Source organism: Cavia porcellus, unplaced genomic scaffold (genome assembly GCF_034190915.1).
Source record: "Cavia porcellus strain 051 isolate PalLab524CR breed Dunkin Hartley unplaced genomic scaffold, mCavPor4.1 scaffold_20, whole genome shotgun sequence".
Lineage (NCBI taxonomy): Eukaryota > Metazoa > Chordata > Mammalia > Rodentia > Caviidae > Cavia > Cavia porcellus.
The window spans coordinates 44696312-44711085 of record NW_026947503.1 but is presented as its reverse complement, the minus strand read 5'-3'; the positions used below and the strand labels follow the sequence as shown (position 1 = coordinate 44711085).

At 37.4% G+C, this 14774-nt stretch overlaps 1 long non-coding RNA gene across 2 annotated transcripts in view; it reads left to right on the top strand.

The window, feature by feature from the left end:
* The window catches only part of LOC111758061 (uncharacterized), a 338911-nt gene that overhangs the window by 184331 nt on the left and 139806 nt on the right, over positions 1-14774 (top strand). The gene's annotated exons all lie outside the window — the stretch shown is intronic.

Here is a 14774-nt window from a genome sequence, read left to right as displayed (position 1 = left end):
TTTTTCTTTCCAAATACATAGCCAGTTGTTTAAAAGTTATTTATTAAATATTTTCTTTTTCTCTTGATCTTATATGTGATCTTGATCAAATACTAAAGAATACCTCACATTTGAGGCTATTTCTGGAACCACTTCCCCATGTCATGATCTATGTGACATTTGTTTTTCTGCCATCTCATTGGTTTAATTACTGATTTTTATGAAGTACTAAATATTACGTGATAGCATTTGGTTCCTTTCATTACTCTTCCATAGGGAGATAATTCTGTTTATTCATTTAGATAGGCTTGTATATTCCTTTTCATGGGAATTTTGTCATTTTGATTAAAATTAACTGAAACATGAATTATTTTGGGAGACAATATATCTCAACGATATTAAGTCCTTATGAAAAAATTCATCCTATTCAGGAGAATTATTTTTTTTCAGTTTAGCAAGACTTTTTAAAAAGTCTTTTAGCATAGCACAGCAATTTTCTTAATTAAATTTTACATGTTTTGCTAGATATTTCATACATATACTGGCATTGTTCATGAAAGGCATTGTGGAGTGTGTGTGTATGTGTGTGTGTTTATTCACTAATATTTTGTTTGGATTAATTTTTCCTTTTTCGCCTTCAGTCAAATATCTACAATCTATTATTCTTGCTTCATTGCATTGGTTAGAAGTTTCAAAATATTATGAAAAGGCAGTGATACTCTATAAGATTTGTATTGCTATTCGCTTTGTGCAGATTCCTCCAGCGTTTCATAGTTTAACCAAATGTCCAGGTTTAGGGATAGTTATTGTAAAGGGAAAAAATCCCCTTTAAATTTATTTATATGCAGAACAAATACATATGTGTTTATACAAATAAAATTTTAAACAAGTATATTATTTTTACTATTTTTTTGTTTTATAAGTTTTTTGAAGATGAAATTTTTTATTTTAAAAACAAAATGAAAAAGGATAGATACACATTTTAAAAGAAATAGTAGGGAATTAACACTAGTTAATTACACTATGCAATATATTGCATATTGTTAACTTAAAAGTAGTTCAGATTACAAGATTTGGGCATGAAAAAATGATCAATCAAGCAATGGAAATATAAACTGTTCTTTTTGATGAATTTACAAAGATTATTAGTATAGTTATTTATTGAAGAAATACAAATGGCAAATAAATACATGAAGAAATGTTCAATATCACTGGTCATTCGAGAAATGCAAATTAAAACAACATTGAGATTTCATCTCACTCCTGAAAGAATGGCTATCATCAGGAAATCAACCAACAACAAATATTAATGGGGTTGTGGGGACAAAAGAACTCTTCTCCACTGTTGGTGGGAGTGTAGACTGGTACAACCACTGTGGAAATCAGTGTGGAGATTCCTCAAAAAACTAGGACAATAGATCCCATTTGACCCAGATATTCCTCTTCTAGGTATTTTCCCAGCAGAATTGAAAACATCATGCCACAGTGATATAAAATATGTTCACCCATGTTTGTAACAGCACAATTTATAATAGCTAAATCTTGGAAACAACCCAAATGCCCATCAACTGAGGAATGGATAAAAATGATATAGCATTTTTATACAATGGAGTATTACTCAGCTATAAAAGAAGGATAAACTTGAAACTTTTACTAAAATATTTTTAATCTACATAGTTTTTTTCAAAATTGGTATAATATTCATAGACTCTTGAGGCCAAACCATGTGTTGACACTGTCTTGGGATATTTGTATTTATATCATCGTAGTGGAATCTAGAGAGAGAGAGAGAGAGAGAGAGAGAGAGAGAGAGTGTGTGTGTGTGTGTGTGTGTGTGTGTGTGTGTGTGTGTTTATTAAACAATGTTTCTCCATCAATTTTGAGTGTTAGGGCTATGGAGAACAATCTAAAAATATTTCACTAAAAATGAACTGTGGTATATTTTATATAGTATAAACTGCTTATGTTTTAAATAACTCATCTACTTATATGCATCACTTATAATAAATATTTATATTTTGAGATTTTTCTGTTTTTGATTATTTTGGGTAATCTTTCATTTTATGATTAAATTTTGATTCATTTACTTTTTCTAGAAGATTTCACATTTCATCATTGTTTATTTTTTTAAAAGAGCTTTTGCTGATTGCTAGTTTTTTTCATTCTTGTGACTTTTTATTTCATTGAATGTATTTATTAGGTATTTAGCCATTTGCCTCTTCTTTTCAAATATATTGTTCTAAAATTCATGTATTTTCTCATTTCAAATTTATATTTTTAATTGAATTTAAAAACCCCTTTCTTTCCATGTGTTTATTTTTTTCTGGTTACTCATTTAGATGTTTTGTTGATTTATTTCCCTATTTAAGAGTTTTAAAAATAGAGAATTAAAGTTTTAGATTAAACACAGAACATTTTGATCGTAAACGGAAGTATCATATTATTTTCCATTTTGTTATAATTTTAAAATATTTAGGAATAACTTATAAGACTTACAAGACACACTTATTTGATTTAGTAATATCTTATAATTTCCCATGGGGTTTTACTGTGTTGTTTCTGCTAATTTATAAAAGTTCTTCATTTTCATTTACAAAAGTTCTTGTATTGATGATATATTTAGAGTTGTATTTGTGGTTTAACATTAAGCGTATTTAACATAAAGTGTATTCAAAAAGATACAGTATTCCCTGTTCGTAGGATGTAGAGTGAAGTAAATGTCTGTGAAGGGATGCTCGTTGTGAATGCAGTTAGCCTAAAGAATTTCAGAAACACAATAGATACAAGGCAAACACTGTTCATTATCACTGATGGGACCAGCCAGCCAAGCACAGGCAGCTCCTGGAGAAGGAAGTGATTCTATGCGAAACTGACAGAGCTGCTTACAATCTGTCAGTGCCTGAAACAGGGGTCAAGGCTGGGGAGGCCAAAGAGCCTGGGGAGAAATGGCAGAGGACAATTGGGGAGGATGTGAGTCTCAGGCAAAGACTGGTGCAGTGAAGGGAGAGGGATGGAGGAACATTGGCATTGGCCTGGATCCCGGCTCTGAAAGTGGATGCATCTGTTGGAAGGATAATTTATAGTCTCCTCCCAACTTTATGAACTCTCTTTCTAAAGACTATCATCTGCTCTATGTTTGGGACACAGGAGGAGGGCTCTTCTAAACTCATACAGAGAGGGAGAAGGAAGCGAGTTCCAGCCAGGGTGACTGAGCAGCTGTACCCAGCCTGCCCAGAACCATTTGCAGTAAAGACAGTGGCCAGGGGGATGAACAGGAGGGCGTGGGCCTCCTTAGCATTGGTAAAGCAGCCTCACATGTGAGGAGCCCTACTTGCCGTAAGGAACATCAGGGAGGCACTGTGAGGATATCATTGCTTGCCTGGGAAGGTGGGTACTTACTAATGATCATAACTAGGGTCATCCAATGAGTTTTATTTTAGGCAGGACTAACCAGATTAGAAGGCATGTAAATTAGAAAGGTTTTAAATACACATTATTAATTATACTGTTGAGAGTATTTTACTCTTTTCTGTTAATATAATCAGACAAATTCTGGCTGAAAGGTACCCCTGTTTCTTGTGACTATTGTGTGGTTTTCAGTATTCTCTTATTTGTAGAGTTTATTGTAATACAATGGTAGATGAGAATGTGCATTTATTGTATCTTAATTGTGGATTACACTTCTAATCAATCTAAAGTACCCTTCTTGGCCTATTTAATGCATTGTTTGCAAGTTCTGTACTAGTTTCCTTTTTGTGTGCATATATCTTGGATAAGCATTTAACCTTTATTACTGACTTTTTTATTTGAGATAAAGCTTGTGTATTTTGTATTTCAACCAAACATAAAAAGACTTTATTGATAAGAGAGATAATTACACTAATAGTGATTTTCAAAACTGGTACTTGTAGCACACATTGCTGTTCCCTGCCCAGCATCTTTTCCCACCTGTTTTGTCTGAAACAAGTTCAGCATTTGCAGGAGTTCCCTTCTGGTACATCAAGAGAACCTATCCTCATTCCAGTTCCCACGGTGGACTGATTGGCTTAAGTGTCCGACCAGCGACTGGCTCAGAATTGGCAAGGAACTTCACTGTGAGGATGGAAACAATTTGGGGGATTTCTGTAGATAATTTCTTTGCTCCAAAGAAATTCAGAGGAAAGAATAGTTTCTCTTTTGCTGAGTCTTGCTCGATCACAACTGGATGCTGCTCCTGGAAATGTGATAGCTGGTAATCTTGCTGGTTGCTGGTAGATGAAGTCCTCACAAAGATGGCAGAGCAAAGAGTTGAGAAAAATCTGCGCTCTTGAACATATGTATGACTGCTTCTGATTCAATCTCTCAATGGCTGTTGTAGATCTTGTGTTCTTGTTGCATAAAATTAGGCATTCTTTAATTGTTGTTTAAGTCAGTTTAAATCAGGATTTTAGCTACTTATGAGAGCACCTAACTCAGTATGTTCATTTTATGTTAATTTTTAATCTCTTTTCCTTTATTTCATGTTTTAAACATATATTTATCTTTAGTTGTCTGTCATTTGTATATACATTATATTTTATTTAGATTTGTTTTCTCCTGAGAATTGCTAAGTACGAAACCTATTTTTAATTCTACTAAAAGTTGAGTGGCTTAATATATACTGGAGCTTATATTTTTAGAAGTACCAACCTCACAATAAAGCTTACTGAGCTCTTCTTATATACTATGCTAGTGTGCTAAAAAAGATATGTATATTCATTCATTTAATCTTCACTACAGGACTCAGAAATACATAAAGTCAAAGTACCTTGCCCAAGTAGAGGTGAAATTTAATTGCCTTCTCTACAGATAAAGAAATTAGAAGTTCTCTTCATGTCACATTTTTAGCTCCTCATTCATTTCCTGATTTTTGTGGCTATCTAGAGAATTTCAGAACTAGAAAATTAATGATTAATTATTTTATATTATGTAAATTCTTTCAACTAAAAATGTTTTCATTTGGTTTCAATCCATCTTTCCTTCAATTTAGATTCAATTCTATATTTAGATACTTTTGGCACTCACCACTATTCCTTTTGAACTGTGATCTTTTATTCTAAATTATTTACTACAATTCATTTTTAGATTAAATGATATGTTTTGGGGCAATTTTACTCTGAAGCTAAGTTTTTTTGAACAATTTTCATATAATAATCACTTGATTATTTGTAGAATTTCCTCATGCTGTGTATTTTTATATCTTTTCATATGTAGTGCTTTGTAGATGGTTAGTGCTCTCTCTCTCTCCCCAACCCCACTCTCCCCCCACACCTTACACAACTTAGAGGAGAGGTTTATTTTAGCTCACAGTTTGTAGAGGTTTTAGTCTATAGTCAGCTGGCTCTAATGGAAGTGGCATGGCAGACATGAGGCAGAGACAGAGCAAAGGGAGCATCAGTAGAGGGGATATGCCATTCCAGGCCACGCCCCAAGTGACATCTCTTCTTTGACCCGGCTCCTCTTCCTAAGATTACATTTGGCTATAAACTCATCACTGGACTAACCCACTGATTAGTCATGTCTCCATGATCCAATCACCTCTCTAAAGCCCCATCTGGGAGCACATGAGTCTTTTGTTGGGAGAAATCTCGATATAAATAACAGAGTGATTTTTTTGCACACTTAATTTCAATTGCATATGTAATTCCTGAAAATATCCTTTTCTGACTACTAAAACCATACAGAAGTTTTAGAAAATCTTAGTTGATCACCAAATCCTGAGCTCATACTCCTTCCACTGAGATAACTATTATGATCACTTTGTATAAATCATTCCAGAAATTTTCTATGAACTTACATAAATATACAGATGGCTCCCAACTTACTATGGTGTAACTTATGGTTATTCAACTTTCTAATGGTATAAAAATATACTCAAACAAACGTTCTGCCTTTTTACATTTAGTGTAATATTCAATAAATTATATGGAATATTCAGTATTTACTATACAATAGACTTTGTATTAGTTGATTTTGCTCAAATGTAGGCTAATATAAGTGTTTTGAGGATATTAAAGGTTGGATAAGCTCTTATGTTTGATTAGGTATATGAAAGAAATTTTTTTACTTATGATATTTTTAATTTATGGTGGGTTTATTGAGGGGAGGGCTATTTGAAAATGTACTAGAGTATCAGTAATAAGATTTGAGCATAGGGTGGAGGAAGGATGCAAAGCAGCCTGTCAATTAGAAAAGAAGCAACCACCAGTAAGTGGGCTGCTGTCTGATGAGCCAGCCATTCTCCATGGGAAAAGCAGATCAACTTCTCTAGCCTGTGGCCTTGGTCTCTTCACCAGGCTTCCATACTCAAATGATTTCCCCTTCAGCTCAAGAGCCCATAGAGTTAGTGCAGATTCTTCCTAGCATCTGACCAATATAGATTTATTGTTTATCACTCAGACTCTCCCATTTCTCTCTCTTTATTTCCCCCAGTGGAGCTCTAAGAAAGGGGAAGTCCTATACTCAGCAGAAGGACACCTTGGGGGAAAAGTAAGACAAACTGTGATAAAGGGAAGGTTTCCTGGAATTCCAGTAGAGAGCAGCTTAACTAACAAGTCATTTTTTCATGCACTTCTAAGTTTTTGATAAGAAAGGAAGGAGATGCTTTCCATGAGACAGCCAGTCAATCATCCAATGAGAATGGTGCTCCAACAATGAGCTAGAGGCAGGATATGAGTTTGAGGCCTCTCTGATCTTCATTAAAGAGAAAAAACTCTCGAATTTTCCCTCCCAGTAAGACTTCTGTGCCCAGCTTCTCAGTGATCTCAGAAGATTTTGTTTCCCAAGTGAACCAATTTAGTAAGAATATGTTTTCCCATTTTAACTGCTCCCATAATTTCCTAAACGCATGCGATTTCCAGATTACTACATTAAACTGCTGTCATTCTTGGCAATTGCAAAGGAGGCTCTGTCTCAGGAGTCCAAGGGACTTGCTGTGTGTAGAAACCTGAGCCAGGCTTTTTGAAGTTTGGAATACAGAACAATTTACTACCTTGCATGACACACATATTGGTACAAATCATGTCCATAAATAGGAACAGCCAAAGAGACCAGAAAAGTGCTGACTTGTGCATCTGTTGGGTCTACCAGCTCACTTTAAGTGGTGCATATCTTTTGAGCTGCCCACTCTCATGGTCCTCTCCCTATCTACACTCCTTTCTGCTTTGCTATCTGCATTATTTCCTCATAACACTCATTACAGTGTGAAGTTATTTGGCATGCACACTTAATGATCGTCCACCTCCCACCTGGAATGCACACTCAATGATGGCAGAGGTCTTGTCTGTCTCATCCACTGAACAGAGAAGACATTTGTCACAGAGAGGACATTCAAAAATCAGGCACTTAACTTGCCGAATAAATACATAGATTAAATTCCACCTGGTAAAAAATTAATATCAGAGTCCCAGGTTGTGGAAGAAACATGAGGGAATGTGACCCCCAACTACATAGATTTTGCTTATATTAGAGCAGCTTCTAGACCCTAGTCCTATACCTCATCGCCAATGGATGGCCTGTTCATTTTTACCTATAAAAGATGATGTTTGTGTTTTGGAGCAGTGGGCCAGATGATAAATATGCATACAGATAAATTTTGAGTTGGAGTCTAAATTACAAGCTGCACAAATACAAGGTAAGTGTGATGTTAGTTTGACAGCAATTTGTGGAAAAATATGTTTTGGCTGATTTATTGTGAATTAATAGTACAGATTACTATTAAAAATTTTCGACTATTCATAGAATGTCATGTTTCTAACAATGTAACTAGCATCAACATTCATTGTTGCCATCACTTATTTTGTACTGATGAGGTACAAGTACTGTGCCTAATGCTTTTTGTACATATGATCACAAACCTTGAAAATATTTATTTTCTAAACTGCCTTCGTAAAAATTTATAAGAATTAATTTTATTGGTACATTTTAGGTATACATAATGATATGGGCTGACTGGGGGAGATCCAGGCACCATTCCTCTCCTGTGAGTTGACTCCAGCTTTCTCCTGCTAGTCGGTGCCATTTGTGGACTCTGGGGCTGCAAAGCAAGAAGTCAACAAGAAGCTAAGACCTCCTGTGAGACAGTGCCATTCATGGGCTGTCTGGGGGAAAACCAAATGCCAGCTCCTTCTGGTGCATGGGCAGAGAGACAAGCAGAGCAGTCCCCCGCCCCATCCCTTGCAACCCCCAGTAAGTGACCAGCTGATCTGGAGAAACTCAGGCTGTGCTGATAGCTAATGAGGTAAAATACAATTTATTGCTGGTAATGTTTAGCATTTCACTTTGCAGGCCTAAAGCTGGTAGTCTGATTGCCCATTCAGAGGATAACAATATGCAATGTAGCATTTATGGGAGATCTCCTTCTGAAGGTGGTGACCATTGTTAATTCTCTATTATTTTGTTTCACAATCTGGTATCATTCTCTTTGTTTTGTTTGGTTGGGTTTTATTCTGTTTTATCTTGTTTGATTTTTGTTGTATCTGATGGCATAGGCAGCTATTTCAAAGATCACAATATATAGTATAGTAGCCATTTTCGATGTACTGCTAGCTTGTTTTGAAGTCCTGTATTGTATTCATTGTTTTGTTCTCATTGGTTCTATTCTGTTTCTGTATTGTTTGATTTTACAATGTTTGAAGGTATCTGCAGCTATTTTGAAGACCGCAAGAGGCATTATGGTAACCATTGTTGATTTTCTATTACCTTGTTTTGAAATCTTGTATCACTTACATTGTCTTGTTTTGATTGGCTTTATTATGTTTATTTTGCTTTGTTTTATCTTCTCTAAAATAAAATTTAAAAAAAGATATACATGGTGATAACATTCATCATGTGAAATAGTATCATGTCCATGTTATAGATCAAGAGACGTAGGTTCGAATGGTTTATCTTGTACCAGGGCACAGAGCAAGGGCAAAATACAATAAGTATATCTGATTTCAGAATCTCTCTCTCTGTCTCTCTCTCTCTGTCTCTCTCTCTCTCTCTCTCTCTCTCTCGGTGTGTGTGTGTGTGTGTGTGTGTGTGTGTGTGTGTGTGTGTGTGTGTTTGGGGATTGAATGTAGGGCTTTCATGCTGATCTATATATTCAACCTTTTTAATTTTGAGATAGGATCTTGCTAAGTCATTACATTTCCTAGTCTGTACTCTAGTATGTGATTCTCCTGTCTCAGCTCCCCGGAGAGCTGGAATAATGGGTGTGTGCCATCAGAACCAGCTGGGCAGAAGCTCTTCTTCACCACTAAGTGCTTCTATGCTCTGTGTGGTCCTGAACATATCTAGGACACTGGAGTCAGTTGTATAAGGCATATTTTGAGGCAATTACCAACCAGTGGCTTCCTAGAGGGCCTGCTACCATGGTAAGGGGTTAAGGCAAGCCCACAGCAAGTGAGAAATATTCAGAGAAGGGGGTTTAGTGCGGAAAAAGGTGATAGGAAGTTGGGATCAGGAATGAAAGGATGTCAAATGGAAGATAGTGGACCTGTCCTGCCTGGCTCCAAATGGAAGAACTGGAAGAGCAGATGGAAGTTACAGTGAAGCAGATTTCAGCTTGACATGACAACTAATTCTCTAAATATTAGAGGTGTGGGATGTAGCTCTTGAACTGTTCCCCCTCCTTCTTCCAAGTCTGTATGGCCATCTGTCAAAGACATTGGATTTCAGGAAGGAGTCTCTTCCATCTCTGAGAGTTTAGAGTTTAAAGTTTATTTAAAAGAGAGGTGAAGACTGTTTGAACTGTTTTTAGATGACTCTTGTTCAGGGGCAAAGGGATTACAGTACTTTCTGAGTTCCTTTCAGCCTTTCAAGAGCATTATTCTTTCACTCCATAAATGGAGCACATCTGAAGCCATAAAAGGGGACTTGCATTTATTTTGAACCTAAATAGTCCTCAAAAATAACAATTCTTGGGTGTCATTCTTGTATTCAATTCATATCTGAATGTTTCCTCTGTGGTCGTTTTGTGTTCTGTCTTGCGAAGGTACAAATTTTTATGCATTCCTCCTTCCCTGTAAGCTCATTCTAGGTCAAGATCAAGCCTACTGTGGCCCTTCCAACTCCTTCATTCTTAAGTGTACAGAGATGTTGTACAGAGAGATGTTGAGTAGTGGAGAGAAAAAAGAATCCTACATGATCATAAGGAAAGATGAGGGCAAAGCTGGCTCTAGGTACACCGGCAAACTAAAGAAGGTTAAATTTTCTCTAGAGAAAAGTGTGCTTATGTTTGGTTCCCCACCAATCATCTGGTGCAGGGAGAATGCACTGTGCACTAGAAGAAACTGGAGCATGTGAAATTTCCCAAGGTGTTCGGAGGGAAGATAGAATCATGGTATTAGATTTGAAGAGTCACATCCCTTGAAATGGTCATAGTGTTCCTGGAGTCTTACAATCAGAATTCTGTTCTTCTGAGTTAAGTGTTTAGGCGTTCTAAAAACAACACACCTGGGAGATGGTGGGGAACCACCCAGAAGACTCTCTTTGAAATAAAAAATAACTATGGCCATTTTGGATAAACTTGACCCTGTCTCCAAGTATTGATATGTACAGAGCTGACTAGGTTAATTCATTGTCTCTTCAATTGGCTTTAAGCAATATAAATTGGGTTGGCTGAGAAGTTGATGTGTAATCTCTGAAGCAAAACACAGGTCAGTGTTGTTACCCCACTTAGTAACTCCCCAAATACATGGTTGAGCCAGGCAGCATTGAGAGCCTTGCTCCACACTGTCAGCTGGACCTGGCCTCAAGAAAGAGGCTATGACTTCCTAGGGCTAAAAGGATTATACATCAGAACTGAAGCACAGACTCCATATTATTACATACTACCTCCTTGTGTTATGCAGATTACTCTCTCTGCATTTTTTGCCCTCTATGTATCACAGAGGTGATCTGACATGTATCTAGCCCCACTCATGGTAGTTATAGTAGTCACATGTTTCCCACCTCTCTCACTGTCACTTATCCTGAAGCCACTCCCCTCATAGAGAATTAATAAAACTGGGTTGGGCTCTGGGTGTGGCCTTTGTTCTAGTGAACTACCATCTTGGCTACACTTAGGACCTCTTGGCTTCCCACACTGTATATATGTCTTAGTGTCTTTATTCTTGCCTTGGGTTTGCTCTGGAAGTGGTAGATTGTATTTAACTCACTAGAATTCCAGTAACTTTCCCATAGGATAACAAATATAAATCTCTCTGTATGGGAAAATGTTCTCTATAGGAGATGAAATGCCTTACCTTCTCGAATGTCATCACTGGGAGAGAAGTCTTTACCTACAAGGATATTATAGTTTATTGATTATTTGCTTTGTGTCAGGTGCTACCCTATACCTATAACATGTTCATCTTATTTAATATTCACAGTTCATTATTGTCCACTATCCACATTTCACACAAATCAGCCTGGGAAAGGTTAAATACTTGAAATTCAGACAGCAAGTAAATGGTTGAGTCTGGGTTGGACTTCAGAACCTACAATCTGAACCAGTAATATTTGTGCTGATACTCCCTATATATAGTAGTTATCTGATTCTTAGACATAAGAGAGAGCAAAGCAGAAGAATGCTGTGTGTTATGTTTTTGTGCTGGGGGAGAATTGGGGATTAAGGAAGTGATCATTGTGATTTAATCCTAATCCTATCCTTAAGCCAATCTTATTAGTCTCAAATTTATCTGAGGTGGGCAATACAATCCTGATTTCTGACATACTAAGTTTACAATTAACATTTTATTATTTGTCTTAGACTCAAGAGAAGTAGTATCAGGAATTAACCCCCCTCTTCTCTCCCTCCACTCCTCCCTCTTTCTGTTTCCTTCCTTCTTTCCTTCTTTCTATTTTCCCTCTTTCTCTGGAGTATATCCCTGTCTATATCTTTAGGGAGCACACATCCTGGAAGGGGAGTTGAAAAATAATTACTATTCAACATGGCAATGGTTATAAAGGAGCAGATTTTTCAAACTGGTGTTTCAAGGAATGTTCTTTGGCAGGATGTTGAGAAAATATACCATGAAAAAGAGGTATTTTGAGTTAAAGTAAGTGTAAGAAATGGTGAGTTAAATAAAATTAAGTAAGTTTTTTTCCCTTACTGTGGAATTTTCATATCATTTTAAATGCTAATAAGCTGTGTAAATCTCCAAGAGAACAAGAGCACATATTTTCCAAACCCATTTGACCTCAGAACTTTCTTTTCCATGGTATATTTAATAATTTTCACTTTTTTATCTGTCTGCAAACACCTAGTAGTTCCTCTACAATCCACCCTCCCCCTTTCCCTTCCTACCTGCATCCTCCTTCTCTCTCTCGATCCATCCATCCATCCAAACTTCCTTCATCTATCCAGTGTTTCTTGAGTGCCCAGTATGTAGGCTAGACACTGAGCTACACACATTCCGGGGACCTAGTAATAAATAAGTCTGTGGAGTTAGTATTGTAGTTAGGGAAAAAAGCACCAAGAATATAAATAAATAAAATTAGAGTGTGGTAAGACTGACATAGAAAATAAACAGGGTTCTAAGATGAGAAAACAAGAATAACATCAAAATCAAGGTAATTCACTTGAATCAGTGTTTGAAAAAGCTTTCTGTGAGCAAATGACATTTAAAGCAAGTACCTGAAGAAAGGGAATGAGCCAGCTTTGCAAAGAAGAAGAGGAAGAGCCATCCAGGAAGAGGAAACAGCAAGTGCCAAGTCCTTGGAATACAGAAAGGTTTGGCAAGCTCTAGGAATTGAGCTTCCTCCAGGAGTACAGGTCTGCTTAAAGGCAGAAGGCTGGACCTGACACATTTTTAAAAATTAGAATCTCATCCTTGCACAAACACAAAATTGGAGGAGAATCTAGCAACACTGATTCCAAATTCCTATCCAAGAAAGTCTTGTCCTTTAAAACACAGCTCTGTCTGCTCTGCTTGCTGTTTATGAGGGTTTCCCCTTTAGATAAGATGATAACTTCAGCCCCAGAATACAGCTGATGAGTGTGTTGCTTGTGACATTTTTCTTTCATATGAAATGAGGACCAGTGAGGATTAAATGTATTGCTGTATTTTCTAAAGACAAAAACTGCTCTCAAGGTGCAAATCCCAATATATGTGATGAGAGCTAGTGACCTCTACTGCTTTCTGAAAATGGGAAGCAAGCCCGAAGGGAGAAATTGAAAAAAAAAAAAGTAGTTGGTTACTCTTGACTCAGTAGCCTAGGAGGGAAATGTGGCTAACCTTGGTCCTTGAAGCCTGACTGCCTTGCTCCCAAAGCTTTTATCTTTCAATTCTCCCTGCAAGATTAAGCATCCCCAAATACCACTTTTATGGTCTCTACTCTGGTTCAAGAAGTTAAAATGGATCTTCTTTACTGTTAAGTCAACTGAAAACCTCTCAGCTAGGCATTCAGGGCTATCCATTATCATCATTTCCTCTGGCTGACCCTTTGCCCTTCCTTTGCTCACTCTGCTCCAACACACACACATGCACGTGCTCACACACATGCACATGTATGCCTCCCCATGCGTGCATATACACACACATGAGTGTGTCTACTCTCACACAGAGAAACGGAACAGTTTGTTTCACCATGTCGTTAATACCACAAAAGTATAACAAAAATTTCTTGGAGACTTTGCTGTCATAGTCCTAGCCTTGGCCTTCTTTCTGCCATTTGCTAGCCACCTGTCTCTACCAGACGTGCTTCATTGTTGGTTCAATAGGTATTAATAATAATATTTGTCAAGTAGTAACCACCCTGGTCACAGCAGGCAAGCTTATCAGAATCCAGTTGTTACACTGTTTTGCTGCCCAAGGCTGGGAAGTTCTCTTTCCTCTGGACACAATTCTTGCTGTTCTCTGCTGGGACCCCTGGTTTCTGTGAACAAAGTGTAGCCTTTGATTCTTACTTCTTCTTTTGGGCTTTCTTTGTAATGACTGACTTTGTTTTCATTTTTCTCTACTTCTGACTAACAAGAGTCATTTGGCTTTCCTTCATTCCCTCTCCTGTTTCCAACTGTTCCACCCTGTTGAGAGCTCTGGCCCTTGCTTGTTTGGGAGGGACATGGGAATGTTCTATGAGATCAAATCCTGGTAAGTTGTGACAATCCAGTTCTAGTCCTATCTCCTTGGCTGATTCAGTGCTCCTCAGTTGGCTGCAGAAAATGCTTCCACAGTATCTGATCTGTCTTTTTAATTCTGTGGCCTGGAGACTCTGACCAGACACGGACACATGCTCTGAGTCCAGTCACATCTTCTAGGCACTCACCTTCATTAGTAAGTCAACTAATTCAAAATTAAGATGGAAAGGTTTTGTTCAGAATTTAGAATGCAGCATGCTATTGCTCCCTTATTCACAAGTATTGCTATTACCTCCAAAAATCCTATGTACCTTTCTTCCATTCTGCAGGCTCACATAAGGTGAGGTGGGAGATGGACCCCTTGGGTGCCTTTCCTGGAGTTTCTCTAGAAAGTCCAGGGGAAGCAGTGGGGTAAGATGGCATTCCTGGTGTTCAGCCTTCCTTTAGAGACTGCCTGGGTAGCAACATGCCTTGGCCTGGTCTAGCATGGTGTAGATCAGCACATACCAGATCCAGCACATACCTAGCAATAGTTTTGATATGAATGCTTGTGTCACCTCAGCATTTGTAAGTTAAAATTCTTAAGGCGATGTTATAAAGAGGTGGACAATTTGTGGAGGTGATGAGATCATAAAGGCAGAGCCTTCATGAAGGGGATCAGTTCTCTGATGAAAGGGGCCAGAGGCTGTTTGTTTGCTTGTCTCTGAGTGAGGGCAGCAGGATGAGGTGCTAT